The 14503-nt window shown below is 42.7% G+C and overlaps 1 protein-coding gene across 11 annotated transcripts in view; it reads right to left on the bottom strand.

The window, feature by feature from the left end:
- Positions 1–14503, bottom strand: part of DYM (dymeclin) — a 226070-nt gene that overhangs the window by 3222 nt on the left and 208345 nt on the right. The window lies entirely within an intron of this gene.

Below are 14503 nucleotides of genomic sequence, written 5' to 3'. Positions count from 1 at the left end.
ACAACCCTAACTATTCTATGATTCTATGACATAGAAGTTTCCAGGAGAGAATAGCTCTTCCTCCAGGAAGCATGGTGGGAAGCATGTGTAGGTTCCATGGGTGAGCTCACTGGGTCCAGGAGGCCACTTTCAGTGTTGCTGCGGGTTCTCCTGCACTCTCAGGTAGGTTGCTACCTCTGTGCCTTGGCTTTCCCATTGCTTAGGAGCACGCTAATGGCATCACTGTGGTAACTAAGAGTGCAGGACCCTGCAAGCTCCTCAACTGCAACACATCATGTGTCTATCCCACTTCAGCCCCTTAAGGCTGTAACTACAAGACCTGTGCACATAGACCTCATTGCCCATCTAGCCATGTATCTCCCCACCTGGAACTTAGAATCATAGAATAGTTAGGGTTGGAAAGGACCTTAAGATCACCCAGTTCCAACCCCCCTGCCATGGGCAGGGACACCTCACACTAAACCATGCCACCCAAGACTTACAGGCTAGACAACAATAACTTCAATGAAAGCTCTGTTTTTCAGTACCAGCTTCAAGCAAAGCACACAGCTTTAAGAATCAGCACACATCGGATGTCCTACCCCGGCCCATCCTAACTGGACAGACATGCTGCATCCTCCATTTTCCAGTGTTCTCATTTCTTCCCTCCCAAAGCAGCACATACACTGCAAACCCACTGCATTCACTCTCAGTAAGCGTGCGTTTTGGGGAAGAGCTGAGCCTACTTTTGTATTGTGCTCTTCAATCATTTTATCTATTTCTAAATGTTGCCTATGTCAAGAGCTTGGCAGAGTCTCAGATAAAAGCCACATTACAATGATCACTGGGGTAAGATAAAACATGACCCATTTTATTATTTATAAGGCTGTGGCTGAGACTAAGAATAAACTCTATGGTGTGACACGATCAGAACAAGCACAGCGATGGCTAAGAAGCCTCTTTGCCCATTAATAATGAAGGGATACCCTATCATCTTTCTTGAGCTCAGAGTGTCCTGTTTCCTTGTGTTAGGGTACAAGACCCTTCTGTCTGGAAAGACTCCTTTGAAGGGGCACTTCTCAGCCACTTGCCTTTCAGCGTTGTTTATTTAACTTTTAGACACCCACGTTATTTGTATTCTCGGGGTCGGAAAGCATGGAAACTGCTCTACTTCCTTGTGTTGCTGTTGTTACTGGAGCAGTCTGGTGCTAACACTGAGCATACAGTTACACCAAGCCACAAAGGTGCCACCTGCATTATGCAGATGTCTCCACGGGCAGCTTCATTCAACCACAGGCGACAATGTGCCAGCTCCTACGTGTCTCCATGGACAGCCTTTTCAGCTTCACTCAACCACAGCCTTGGGTGACGACGTGCCTTTGGCTCCACTGATGAGGATGTTGGTGTCACCTTCCAGCATGCTCTAAGGTCCTGGAGCTGCTGCTGTTTGGCTTGTGTTGAGGCCCTTCACCACAGTTCTATTGGGCTGGATGCCAATCTTTAGCCTGGGAGGAATCATTTTGGCCATTGGTGTGGCTGTCTTTATAGTCCTGGATGACTTCAGCATGTGTGGAGAGCTCATCCTTAACAGCAACCCGGGATGGAAGGAGGACAGTATTGTTTCTAGCACTACCATCTCTATTTAAGGAACTAAGGCAGCTAAAAGTTAAGGTTGTTAAAGGCACTTCTGCATCTGACTCCTGTTGAGTTCAAAGACCAGAACCTCAAAGGTACATCAGCAAGTTTCGTTTCCTGCATCAGTCATGCAGTCTGTGGTAGAGAAGCTCTCTCACAGCCCTTTTGTGCACCTAAACCATTTTCTACTACCTGTCTACAACCTCTCTTCCCCAAATCTGTTTTGATCAGCCTGTTGAATCTTCTGCATCATCTTGTTTCCTCACTCTATGATACCTTGCACCCATACTCACCCCCATCTCTCATTTTCTGTCTCCTGGCCTTCTCTCATCTCCAATTTCCTTCCACTGCATCTTTATAGGTCTCTTTAGCAAATCTTTCTATTCTGCACTTGCCCGAGTTTTCTTTTTGCTCATCAGCCTTGTGAGATCCTCCTTTTCATTAACATCCTCTATCCCCTCCCACCTTGGCTCCAAGCCCTCAAGCTGTGCCTGCCTTCCCTCTCTGCCACACCATCCCATGACTCTTTTGGTAGGTTAAGCCTTTCTCCAAGTAAGCCCTCATGTAGATTTTAATTATTATTATTATTATTTTAAACTGATATTCTACCCTGCTTATCCTCAGTGTAATCTTCCCCACTTCCCTCCTAAATCCTTCCTGCCTGTGGTCAGTATAGACAGGAACATGTTCAGTTCAGCATTGCATCAGCAGAATGAATAGTTAAAGCTTAAGATTAAACCGCTGCAACATTTCCTAGCAGGGAAAAGCCCTTACACAGCTGCCACTGTTCACCCCAAAGGTGGCTGCACGCCAGTACTGCAGCCTGTAGTAGTCCTTCTGGGAGGGAAGGAGGTAAAAAAGTGATTAAAGATGCTCATTGGGGTTGAATGAAACATACAACTATTTTTCACCTTCAAGGTCACAGATTATAGCTGCTGGTTTTGCAAGCACTTATGGCAGAAGTCTGGGACCGTTCTGGGCTCTCAAGCAGCTTAACAAACATCTTTAGCTTTAAAACAGCAGGTAAAACTGCATTAGAAATTCCAATAGCTACATCTGAGACGCTCAGCTCTTACTATCCCATTATCTCTCAGCTGAAAGGACAGCATAAAATAGATAGCATTCATATTTTCAGGCAGTAACAGTCCTGCATTGATTTTATTATCAAGCCTTTCTTCAGACTGATCAATGTTGCCATCTATTGTGATCGTACCGTAGCAATTTAATAATCAATTTCGGATTAAAGACTATAATTTACTGCAATCAGCCTGGACTCTCTCACACTCAACATATGCCTTGAGCAGTCTGCACGTTTATCTTGGAATGTAGACAAAATTTTTAAGGAGAGGTATAATACACGATGCAATTACATACACACAATCTCAACTGTATCTTTATAGGACAAACATAAGTAATGGCAGAAGTGATGGATACTTGATGGTCCACCTGAATAGTGGGCCCAGAATAGCTCAGTGCATTGCTAACGAGACACAGAGAATTTGAATTCCAGGTCAGTAATTCAAGCCCAGCTTCTTTAGGTGACTGCAGTGATCCATGGCTGTGTGGTGGCCATGTCTTCTCATTTATTAAAAATGAGAAATCCTATAGGCTCAGCATGGAGAGAACTGCACCTTACAACATCTACCAGCGTGGCAGGCATCCACTGTAAAGATAAAACACTACCCATACTGTTTCACTCTCAGGGTGTTCACTGTAACCAGAATTTGTTAACATTCAAAAATCATCAAATTTAAGTCACCTCAGTAAGGTTCTTACTTACCAGACTGACTTTAAAACAATTTATAACAGCAGGGGTTAAACACCACATAAAAAGCTTGACTGATGCCATAAAGCTGTAAGATTCTTGATGGGTGGGAGTTTAAGGAATGTTTAAATTCAGCTCTGTGCTATTTATCTCCTGCATGTACTGCTTCCAAGGGAGTGGTCAGAGCTGTCACCATGTGCTGCAGACAGACAGGAGATGACACCAAATGAATGTTTCAGGAGAGCTGTAAAGCAGCCAGGTCACAGGAGTCTTGGGGCACTCCCAGCCACCACTGGAGAGAGTTTTGTCATGGTTAAAATTCCCAAAGTGGAATTTCGTAGCATTGCAGCAATGTAGAAACCCCCTTTCCTCCCCTTTATTGCTCTTGTGCCCAACTTAATCCTGGAAAGACACTTGCTCCCTAGCTGGTGACACCCAAATGAATCTGATTCTTAGCACTTGCTGAGAAGAGGGACCACTCTAAGGCATCTTAAATGATAATACTTAATAAGAGAGGAAAAGTCTTGGCGTGGGATAAATTACCCCTATTTTCCCTTCACATCCCTAATGAGTTTTTAAACTCATTACCCTGAAGTAAAGAGGTCCAGTGGAGCCACTATTTGCATTTATCCCCAGTTATTACCAGAGGAGAGACAACCCCAACTAGTTTAAAACAAACCAACCTGAGAACCTGAGAGCCAGGGTTAACACGAGAATGCGAACTGCACAATTTAAATACAGAAACCACTTACCAGCTCTGGTGAATCAACCTACCACAGCACCCTGTCTTGTTTTCTTCTGCCAGACAAAGCAGAAGTCAAGATTTAGTGGTTGGGATGAGGGTATAAACTAGACAGACCAAGAACTTTGCAGACTGTCTGCGTTGCCAATCATAGGATTCGATGAAAAACCACAGGAAGTCCGATGAACAGATGCAGAACTGAACTGCAATAACTCCCCTACCGCAGGAGTTCAACAACACTGGGGCTTTTTTTTGTTGTTGCTTTTGCAGTTAACGATTAGGAAGATAGCATCACAGCCAGCCAACAGCACCTGGCACGGCTCCAGCCAACTCAGGGGCACTTGAGCCATACATTAAATAAAGAAAGTCCCCTTCCCTTCACAAATGAGCCACCAGAGCTGCTGTTTGGCTGCAGTGTCATGTCAGTGGATGATCTCCACTCAGATAACATAAGCAAGGGCAGATGGAGCTGGTTTAAGATTGATGGAGCAGAGCTATGTCTTTGTCTCTTCACTTATGTAGATGCTTAACTGGATGAAAAGCAGCCCTCATCAAAAAACAGTCACTGTGGGAAGGAAAGAAGTCAAAGAATTGCTTTAACATAGAACTGGATAATAATCTTTTCCTTGAGACCTCCCTTAGAAACACTGGTTTCTGAAACAGTCCAAAGCAAGTCACTAATTTTTGTTGCCCAGAGAAGCTGTGGCTGCCCCATCCCTGGCAGTGCTCAAGGCCAGGTTGGACACAGGGGCTTGGAGCAAGCTGCTCTAGTGGAAGGTGTCCCTGCCTGTGGCAGGGGTTGGAACTGGATGACCTTTAAGGTCCCTTCTAACCCAAACCATTCTATGATTCTACGATTTTCAAAAGCACATGACTGGTTTAGGAGAAAAGTACCATTTCCAAAGGAGTCTGAACTCATCTGAGAGTCTAATTCACATTAACCTTCCACCCATCTGAAGGTTCAAAGTCTTTTGGAAAACACGATTTGTGTGTGTTTGAAAAAGCTTAGCATGAGTCGTGCTTGGTAACCTAATGACATGCTGCCAAATTACATGTTTCATATCAATTCAGCTAAATATTACAGTACTGCCTTTGGAGCATCTGCAGGATTGGACCTTACCAGCAAAATACACCAACTGGCAAAGAAAAAAACCCCAAACTGGCTCAAATTCAGCACCCTACCAAGTCTTTATTATAGAGACCACAGCAAAAATTTACCCCAAAGAGGTCAGTCCTACAACCTGCCTTGCACCAGGTAAAGAGTTTGAGCCAAGAAATAACATTTCTAACTGCCTGCAAAATCCACAATGCCACCCCAAAATCAGAGTTAATGAAAACAACTCAACGGTCATGCCTGGCACACTGTTCACGGTACAGATATGCAAGTATACATGTAAACTTTTATATATTTCATTTTTATCCAAATAAAAAGCACTTAAGTGGTTTTATAGAGCAAAATTTCAGAAGAAAAATTCTCAGTATGTGTTCTAAGATACCGACAGACTGAATTTTTGCAGTTATTTAATTGTTCTGGGGAGATAATGCCGTTTCATCTTCCCCTGGTTCTGTCTGTGTCTACTGTGCTACTTCAGCCAGACGGTCTCCGTGGCTTTGGTGAAATATCTGTATGGGCTACACTGTACCTGCCCGATACCATCTTTATCTCCTTCTCGGGCTTGAAAGACAGATAGCCCAGAAGATGATGGTGGGGAGATGAAGGAAGCAAACAGGAAACCTGCTAGACTAAGCATGAGCAGCAAGTTCAGAGACCTGCGTAAGGAATAGGTGCAAATTTAAAGACAGAGAAGAAAACAGCGGCTTGGAGCATGTCAGGAGGCTTTGAAGAAGAAATAGAAAACTCAAGGTGATAATAAGAGATTCAAAACAATATATGAGTGAGCTAAACATCCCCATCTGAGCAATCACATGAGCTGTAGTAGGGAGCAATGTTTTCCCAGGGAGTAAAATTCAGTAAGCCAGATAACCCAAACTCATCTAATGGGGTACAATCTTCCTGGACTACAAAGGCAAGGAAGTTTATCTGTAGAGACACAACAGTTTTAGCAAGTTAGGATCACTGATACGTGATTTCTGTTTTCAGATCCCTGAGAGTAAAGGTTTGTGCGACCACAGCTGCGGGAAAATGAATGCACAGGGAGTGAGCTTGCACTGTTAGATGTGAACGACCACCAGAGAAGCAGACATGCCTCTGGTCAGAGTTCAGCAATTACAATTGTTTTCTACAGAGTACCGAGAAGCCAGGTCCGTTTTGTGAAAAGCAACCCAACAGCAGTGGTTAGATGTGTATTAGTGAAGCACAGTGATTTAAAGAAGTGAAATGTTTGCAGTAACCATGCCATGGTGCAAAGCTTTGTGGAGTACCACACTGCTAAAAAGACTGCGTTTCTTTCTGGGATAGACCGGCAAACAGCTTTAAAGTCCTACTAAGAGTCTGGGATGCACGTACACAAGCTCTTGTTTCTTTGCCTTACAGCTAGGAAATAACTGCTGATAAACATCAGTAGAAATTACTTTTGCCTTCATACCGAGTTGTTAATCTGTACAAATTCCAAAAGCACTGTATAAAGGTACAAATTCAAGCTCAGGATGAAGTCGGGTACCCACTTCAGGCTGTCCTGGGTCCACCTCAAACATCTGACTTTGGGCTGCTTCCAGACAGCACAGTAAATAAATTGGACCCCTGGTCAACAGCTTCTTCAGCAAACCTGGCTGAAAACTTGCCACCTGAAGAGCTGATCCAGAGACAATCCCTTAAAGCAGTTAGTTTGAGGAAATAACGGGATCCCTGCTCAGCTTCAGGGATGCTCTGTCTACATGGAGAAATTTCAGAATGGGAGGAGAAGATTAAGATGATTAAAGACTAAAGCAGAACTCACATGTTATGCACTGATAAGCATCATTAACCTCTACACAACACTGCATGCATTACACACACAGAGTCACAATTCAAGGATTTACAGTTATCATTACAATTTGCTTGCCATGCCAGGAATGTTCTGTATATGATGTTGTCTAGATGGATACACATAATTTCAGAGCATTTTCAATTTGACAGCTCGACAGCTAGGAGCTGTGACTTGCTGCCAGACCAGAGAGAGACAGGGAGCTGCAACAGGAACATTACAGGGATGTTCAGAACACTAGAAAATATAGTATATGCTGGCTTTGCCAAATAGTAAGAAGAAAGGAACTAGAAACTGATGCAATTATGCTTTAAGCTTGAGTATGAAGGCATGACGTGTAGATGAGGTACCATCAACAAAAAACCAGAACTTTCATCCACTTCAGGGCTTAACATGGAAACAATAATAGATCTTTGAAAATACAGAGGCCTTTGAGAAGAAACACCATAGGTGTGGGACCTGAGCAAAAAATGAACAACCTCAAAATGATGGCAGGTAAAAATGAGGAATGCTTTAAAAATTGAAATAAAACTAACCAAGAAAAGGTTTAAATATGGAGAATGAAGAAAGGTACTAGTTCAGTTCACAAAAACAGTGCTGGTGCCTGACCTTGCTTGAGCATTCATGATCCTGTTACATGCACACACACCGACCACTCAGATAAGTAAGTAAAGTCCTTTGTGTGCTTTTGAACTTAGGGAATTAAAGCCTGAAAACCAGAATAATCCCTGGACATTTCTCACTGGCATTAAGGGATGCCACTGCACAAATAGGGACGGACCTATCAACTCAGAAAACTTTTAATGATATGAAGTGGATGCATAAGTCTTCTTACTGTGGGATTTGCAGCAAATGCACATTTCATAACAGCAGACCCTATTTTTACCAGTGCTAAGGAAGATGCAAATGAATTTAAGCCCTGGCTTCCTGTGTATCAGCTCTCAACCCATCCTTCTCTAGAATAATGTGCAAAGCTTTAAACAGACGTGAACACCAGCATGTCTGAAGCAAACGTTTTTGTTAAAACTGGAATGCATTTAGAAATCACTCACTCAACTTCATACAAGTCAGTATAGTTGCTAAGAAAAAATTACAAGATTTGGAGGAGACTTTGTATACTTCACTCTGCTACAACTCACAGTTAAGACAATGATGCTTTAGCAGTACCCTCAAAGAAGGGCTTGAGCATCCAGGAATTTCCTAAGTTTCAGAATTAAACCCTGCAAACTTATGAAGGCTTTCCAAACCACAGAATACCATTCTTCCCCGAGACAAAGCAGATTCAAGGCTGAATTTTGTTTCCAGAATTTTATGAATGAGACAGTTGAAAATCTGCCACTTCTCAAGTATGCAAAATGTAAACTTTCAACAAAGAAATTGGCTTTAATGACTCGGTTGGAAGCCTCTCACTTACTTTTACATGTGCAAATCAAAGGAAGGTGGAATAAACTCTTTGAAGGTCTCAAATTGGGCAAAAACTTAAGCTGTCCAAAATCCATACGTGCACTGTGTGGATCACTCGGACAATCAAGACAGACAAAACACATACTAAGTTTAGCAAACAAGAGAAGGCAGAGGAAGATCAGCTATGCAGTCCACCAGCAGATCTGCAAGAGGCTGAGGTGTTTGGTCCCTTCCAATAAAGCTCATGGTGCCTTCAGAGCCCCATTATCACCTGGTCAATGGGGAAACCCTTAGACAAAACAAAAAGGGCTTTTTATGGTTCAGCCCTCATGTGCTTGGGCTACAAAGTCTGCTCCAACTGGATAAAAGTTACAGATGTGTTCCTTTCATCAACCTTTTTATAAAACCCCAAAACAACGCTATAAATGACAACCACTATTCCAGTTGTCACATCAGAGAAAACTATCTGCCAATTATTTTCTGAAAAGCGTTTTAATCTCACTGACATAATTTATTGAACTTTAACAGCAAAGAAAACCTCACCTCAAAAGTCTTAAAAGGACTTCTTAAGTGTATGAGTGGGTTGGAAGGCTTGGAGCAAATAATACTGCTGAATAATGAATGTATACTAAAATACGTAGCTATATACTCAAAGACATGGTGAATCTACACAAATCTAAGAGCCAGCTATATATTTTAAATTTCTAGCAGTGACTGTTACTGTTTAAGTCACAGCAGACTGTTTTGATTTTGATAGCAGACTAGTCTAAAACACTGTTTATTGTGGAAGACTTCGTGCTCCAGATAACATCACCAACGGTTACTCTGCCTAGGCTAACGCACCACCGCATCGTCCTCAAGTAAAACCCCAGATAAACCTATCATTGCTACCTGACTTCTTCTACTCCCACAAAAACCCCAGCACTTGTGCCAGTAAAAGCCTTGCCATGATGTGTACCATGCAATCAGCAATGCAAAATAAGCACAGGGTGTTTGCTACAAGCGTGGCAATGAAGGAAACCATTAAACTTTAAGACCATGATCCACATTTTTAGGTAAGGCAGTGAAGCAAGCAGGAGGGATTCGCCTCAGGAACACTGCATAATGCACATATTCTGACCCAGAAACATGTAAAGACTACAATTTCCTCACTTTTTCATAGGAATTGTCATGCCCAGGGTTAGATTTTTCTTCCCTCACCTGGGAGAGGAAGTGGAGATTTTACTCATTCCTCACAGACTGAGTCCCACCTTGTGCCTGCTGGTGTAACTGGTGACCACCACAAGGTCTCTAGTGCTGATCTCCACAGTTAATGGATTTTTCCCTTGGGAAACTACCTATATGAGCCCTCTCTACTGTCCTAACACAGTCTTGGGATGATCCCATTGAAGCACAAACCCAGAGCATCGAGAGATCAAAATACTGTTTTCACCTGCTGGTTTCTTTCACCCAAATTTCAGAGTTACTACAATGTCCCAGTTTGTTTTCCCATTTAGTTGCATAGAACATACTCTCCTAACACAAAGGTGGCAGGAGAAGAGCAGAGTGATTCAGTTTGCATATTTTTCCAGTGACGAGGTCCCAGACATGCTTTCACTGGAAATTGGTGCAACTCTGCAGCAGCATCCAAAACATCCCACCAAGCCAAAAAGAACATTCCTTTGGACAACTGGGACAAAGCTCCTCTCCGTTATCACTGTACAGGGGTCCCAAAACATTGCCTAGGCTCTGGCTTTGTGCATCAAGCAGGGAAAGGAGACCCCTTTCCCTCATGGGTTTAACACCTTCAGTTTGCCTCGCAGAGGCCGACATTTACAAGACGTTTACAACACGTTCGCTTTGCAGCTCCTTTGACAAGGTTTGACTTTTGCATAACAGCAGCCACAAAGACGAAGCCCCAGCAGACATCCTCCTCCAGTTCCTCCCACCCAGCACGGCGGCGGGGCGGCACGCCAAGCCCAAACATCCTTCCCTCCTCCCCGAGCGCCCGTGGAGGAAGACCTCCTTTTGATTTTGTACTTTTTAATCTGAGGGAGCCAGGCCTGTAAATATCACCAAAAAAATGATAACAATGACTTTAGATCAGAGACAGACTCGCTGTCACCAACTGTTAACTCTCAGATCAGGGCAGCCTAGGAAGTGGACCCTTATCTGACTGAGGTCCAGGACACGCTGACTAACACCCCTATTGAGACTGCAGACCTTTGGCTCCCTAATCTCCCCAAACTGGAAAACGTACACCCTGAAGGACATACTCCCTTCTTAAGTATTTCAGGCCACAGCAAACAGACAAATCGTGCCGTGAGATGAGCAGTGTTGCCCTGCTACAATGCAGGAAATCCGATTTATTTGTCTTGAGGAGTGAAACGTGGAATGACAGTAAAACCTCTCCAGCCATAGTATGCGGTGCCAAACTGCAGCCTTATCTCTGCTTGGTTCGTGAGATGAGGAATCAGTGCCAAATGTGGAGGTTTACACTCTCTCTTTTGCAGATATGGACTTCACAGCTCTTTTTTATTGCTTTGTTTTAATTCACTCTAATGCTGACTGCTCTGTAAAGACAGACCCAAGCCAGGGGAGTTTAAGCTGAACTCAACATATGACCATGGTGCCTTTTTTTAAAATGGATTTTTAGGTTGTTCATTCTGTCCTGTATCTGATATTCTACATTCTATATTCAATATTCTATATTCTAGTGATGAAGGACACGAAGGTTGCAATAGGCACGTTCATATTAGCTACTGGAAGCAAGCCTTTATCATGAAAGAGGCAAATAGCATGTAGGAGGGAGAAAGGAATAGCTACTAATGAGTAAGACAAGGATTCCTACATGGTGGAGGACGTTTTTACGAGTCTGGACGCTGGGCAATTGCATCTCCTTAGCTGGCTAAGTATGGGGAGTCAAGAGCTGACTGCATCCAAAAAGGGATCTGTATGCCTGATGTCCTCCTGAACCCACAGGTTTAAAAAGCAGCACTCTCCTATAGCGAAACCGCTTTTTTTCTAATGCAAACAATCCCCTCAATCAGAAAAAGGGCCTCAAGTGAGCTGCTCTTTTAATAATACATGAAAATTACCTGTGTTTTCCATTTTACTAAGCTTTAGATGCAGCACTTCCAGATTTGTTTGCCTTCACTAACCTTAACTGTATTAAACCACCTATACTTCTAAAGACTGTCTTTCAGACATGAAATTAAACTGTTCTATAAAGCTCCCCACTTCAGCAAGAGGAATTTTAGAAGTAATTTATTCATTAATGCTATTATGTCCCTTGGTTATTGAACATATCTGCCCCCTCCCTCTCTGTGTATTCAGATCAAGGTTGTTTACCCCAGTCTTTGCTGGTCTTAGCATAGGAGAATGGAGCCTGGCAAAACCTGATGGGATAGATAAGCACAAGGAATTCAAATTAAGCTTTGCTGCCTGACTCCAATCTCAGAGCTATAGGCACCATTTGAATCTCACAGGTCTCACATTAGAGACAACACCTAAATTTAAGGGCTGTGCTCTTCTCCCACTTTACTCCATAGATACATTTCCTGCTCTGTTTTGGAGCTGCCAGCTGCCCATACCATCTAGCAGACCTTCCTTCATGAGCTATCTGATACGTGTCTCTGGTTTCCTATCTGCAAAACACAATCCTTCCTGGGGTTTTTGATACTTAACACACAGCACGAAGGAAGGGAAACCTTCCTCCTGGAGCTGCAGGATGATGCTGCAGCATTATCAAGCTGGGAACATCTCACCCCGCTGCCATACTTGTCTGTCCTCAAGCTGAACTTAGCTCACGAGACATAGTTTGATTGCTCTCCCCATAGATTAATCACATTTTGTAAGAGAGAACTAGTACAAATTACCTAGCTGGCATGAAGGGAGCAAAAGCAACGTACGTCCTGCAGGACTCCCTGTTTTAACTCATCTTCCATGCCCTAAGAGCACATAGTGGTTGGAAACACTTGTCACCTACCTAGAGTACTAGTCATTAAGTGCTAGGAGGAAAGCTGGAAAGAAGACAGTAGGGTTTGTAAGCTCAACAGATGGGTTCAGTGTTAGAACCTTAGGAACCATAAACCCAGCCTAAACCCACATGGCTTCAAGATTCAATGCAATCATCTGATACTTCATAACAAACACAGCTACAGGAAAGGCATGGTGACCTAAACCAGCTGCCCTCTAAATCCCAACAGCAGTGATGCTGATATACGTGAGAATTCCCCTGCTTGGCCAGGAAAAAGCCATCTACATCACTAATCATCCTCAGCAGGAACAAACAGCCTGTAAATCAACTGGAGAGTAGCACTGCAACTTGTACCAAAGGTTGTGACAAAATTAAACTCAGTATGGGAATGCAGTTGAGGCAGCCATCAGCTGACAAAGTACATTTCTTCCTCATTCTCACTTCTTGGTGTAGTTGCTGTAAACATTCAAGACATTTCTCTGATTTATGCATTTAATTAAAAGATATCTATAACATTCATGCTGTTTACGTTTAACCCAATGCTGCAATGAAAGCTGTAATTTTGCCTGGGATTTATATTCTGTACTCAAATTTATTTTGATTCATTGATTTAAACATACACACAGAAGTGAAAATGTGTCAGATCATGAAAATGGAAAAGATTATACTCCATTATCTAGTTCATCTGTCAACTGGGGCAGAAATCTTCCAAGGACTGTGTTTGTCTCAATCTGCCACGTTATGGAAACTTAATTTAAAAGACTAATTCTGAAAAGACAGCTAAACCTTAAAAGTGGAAGAGCAATTGGACCAGTATAATTGGAAACTGGTTACATGATTTTTTTCCCTCCCTTTATTTTGTATTCAGTTGCTCATAACTCACCAAATCTTGCACCTTCTGGGATAAAATTGTTTGGCTCTGTCACATTATTTTATACTTTTTTTTAAACAGTTTTTTTTTTTTTTTAATGAAGTAGGAAAAAATGTAGTTTTTTTTTTTAGTCAAAAAAAGTAGTAATTAATTTTAAATGCATCTTTTTTTCCCTTTTCAGCTACCCTGCGTATACTGAGACCTTGCAGTAAAAAATGAACACAAGGGTTAGAAATAGCTCTCAACAGAGGAGATTCAAGAGCATTTCAGTGTGATTTTACTTTGCCCAAAGTTGCAAGATATTTGGAAATAACACGTCATGCACATGCAGTGCATTTGGCACTGGACTATTCATTAGACTCCCAACACATGCAACTAAGTAAGGGGAGGCTGCACAACACATGCAAAGCAGATTTAGTCACAGCCAAAAATGTAATAAAAAGGATGGGGTGGCTTTCTAGGGTATGGAGGAGGGAAGCTTGGGAAATGTTACTTAGCTCAAGCAAATGTATAGCTCTGAAGTTAACAGGGGATGGGCTCTGGCTTGCAGCCCTGCTGTAAGATGTACTGGATGGGGAGTTATGGGCTGCTCATGAGCGCTGGGCTCCTGCCGAGCTGCTGTGGAGCCAGAAAAGCTCTGCAGCTCTGGGCAGGGAAGCTCCTCTGTGCTCTCTTTCAAACAAATGGGATCATCCCTGAAGGTTAACAGAGTTCAAATGATGTGGCAGGCAAGCGGTTAGCAGAATGGCAGTAGCTCTGAGAAACGTACACACGCAAAACGTTGTTTACCAGTGTCAGAGATCTGTTACTATGGGGAGAGACTTGGAAAGTCTCACGCTGCTTTCCCATCCTCTCATTTCTCCAGTGCTTTCTTCCTGCCTTATATTTTATATGTCCTTCTTGTAGTAGCTTCCTTAAAGCAATGAAATCAACCAGTTTCATGTAGCTGGTGACAACCAACCAGATACACAGAGACAGACGGATTCCTGTTAGAATCTGTGTAAAGTTTAAATTCTTTGGCTCAGTCCCAACACGTGCCCTTCCTTCCAATAACGTGAAAGAATGACCCTATCTTTCCATGTGCCACAGAAAAATTAAGCTTGGAGAATATGTCTTTATTTTTTAACAGCACAATTAAATCAAAGTAGATGCACTGATGAGCAATTCAGCATCTCAAAAGCTCACATGGGAAAAACAGATGCTGTTGCTACACTCACCTCCAGTC

Source organism: Pezoporus occidentalis, unplaced genomic scaffold, assembly GCF_034315485.1.
Source record: "Pezoporus occidentalis ecotype Australia unplaced genomic scaffold, CSIRO_AGI_Poc_V1 ctg157, whole genome shotgun sequence".
NCBI lineage: Eukaryota > Metazoa > Chordata > Aves > Psittaciformes > Psittacidae > Pezoporus > Pezoporus occidentalis.
This window is presented reverse-complemented; position numbering and strand designations above follow the sequence as displayed.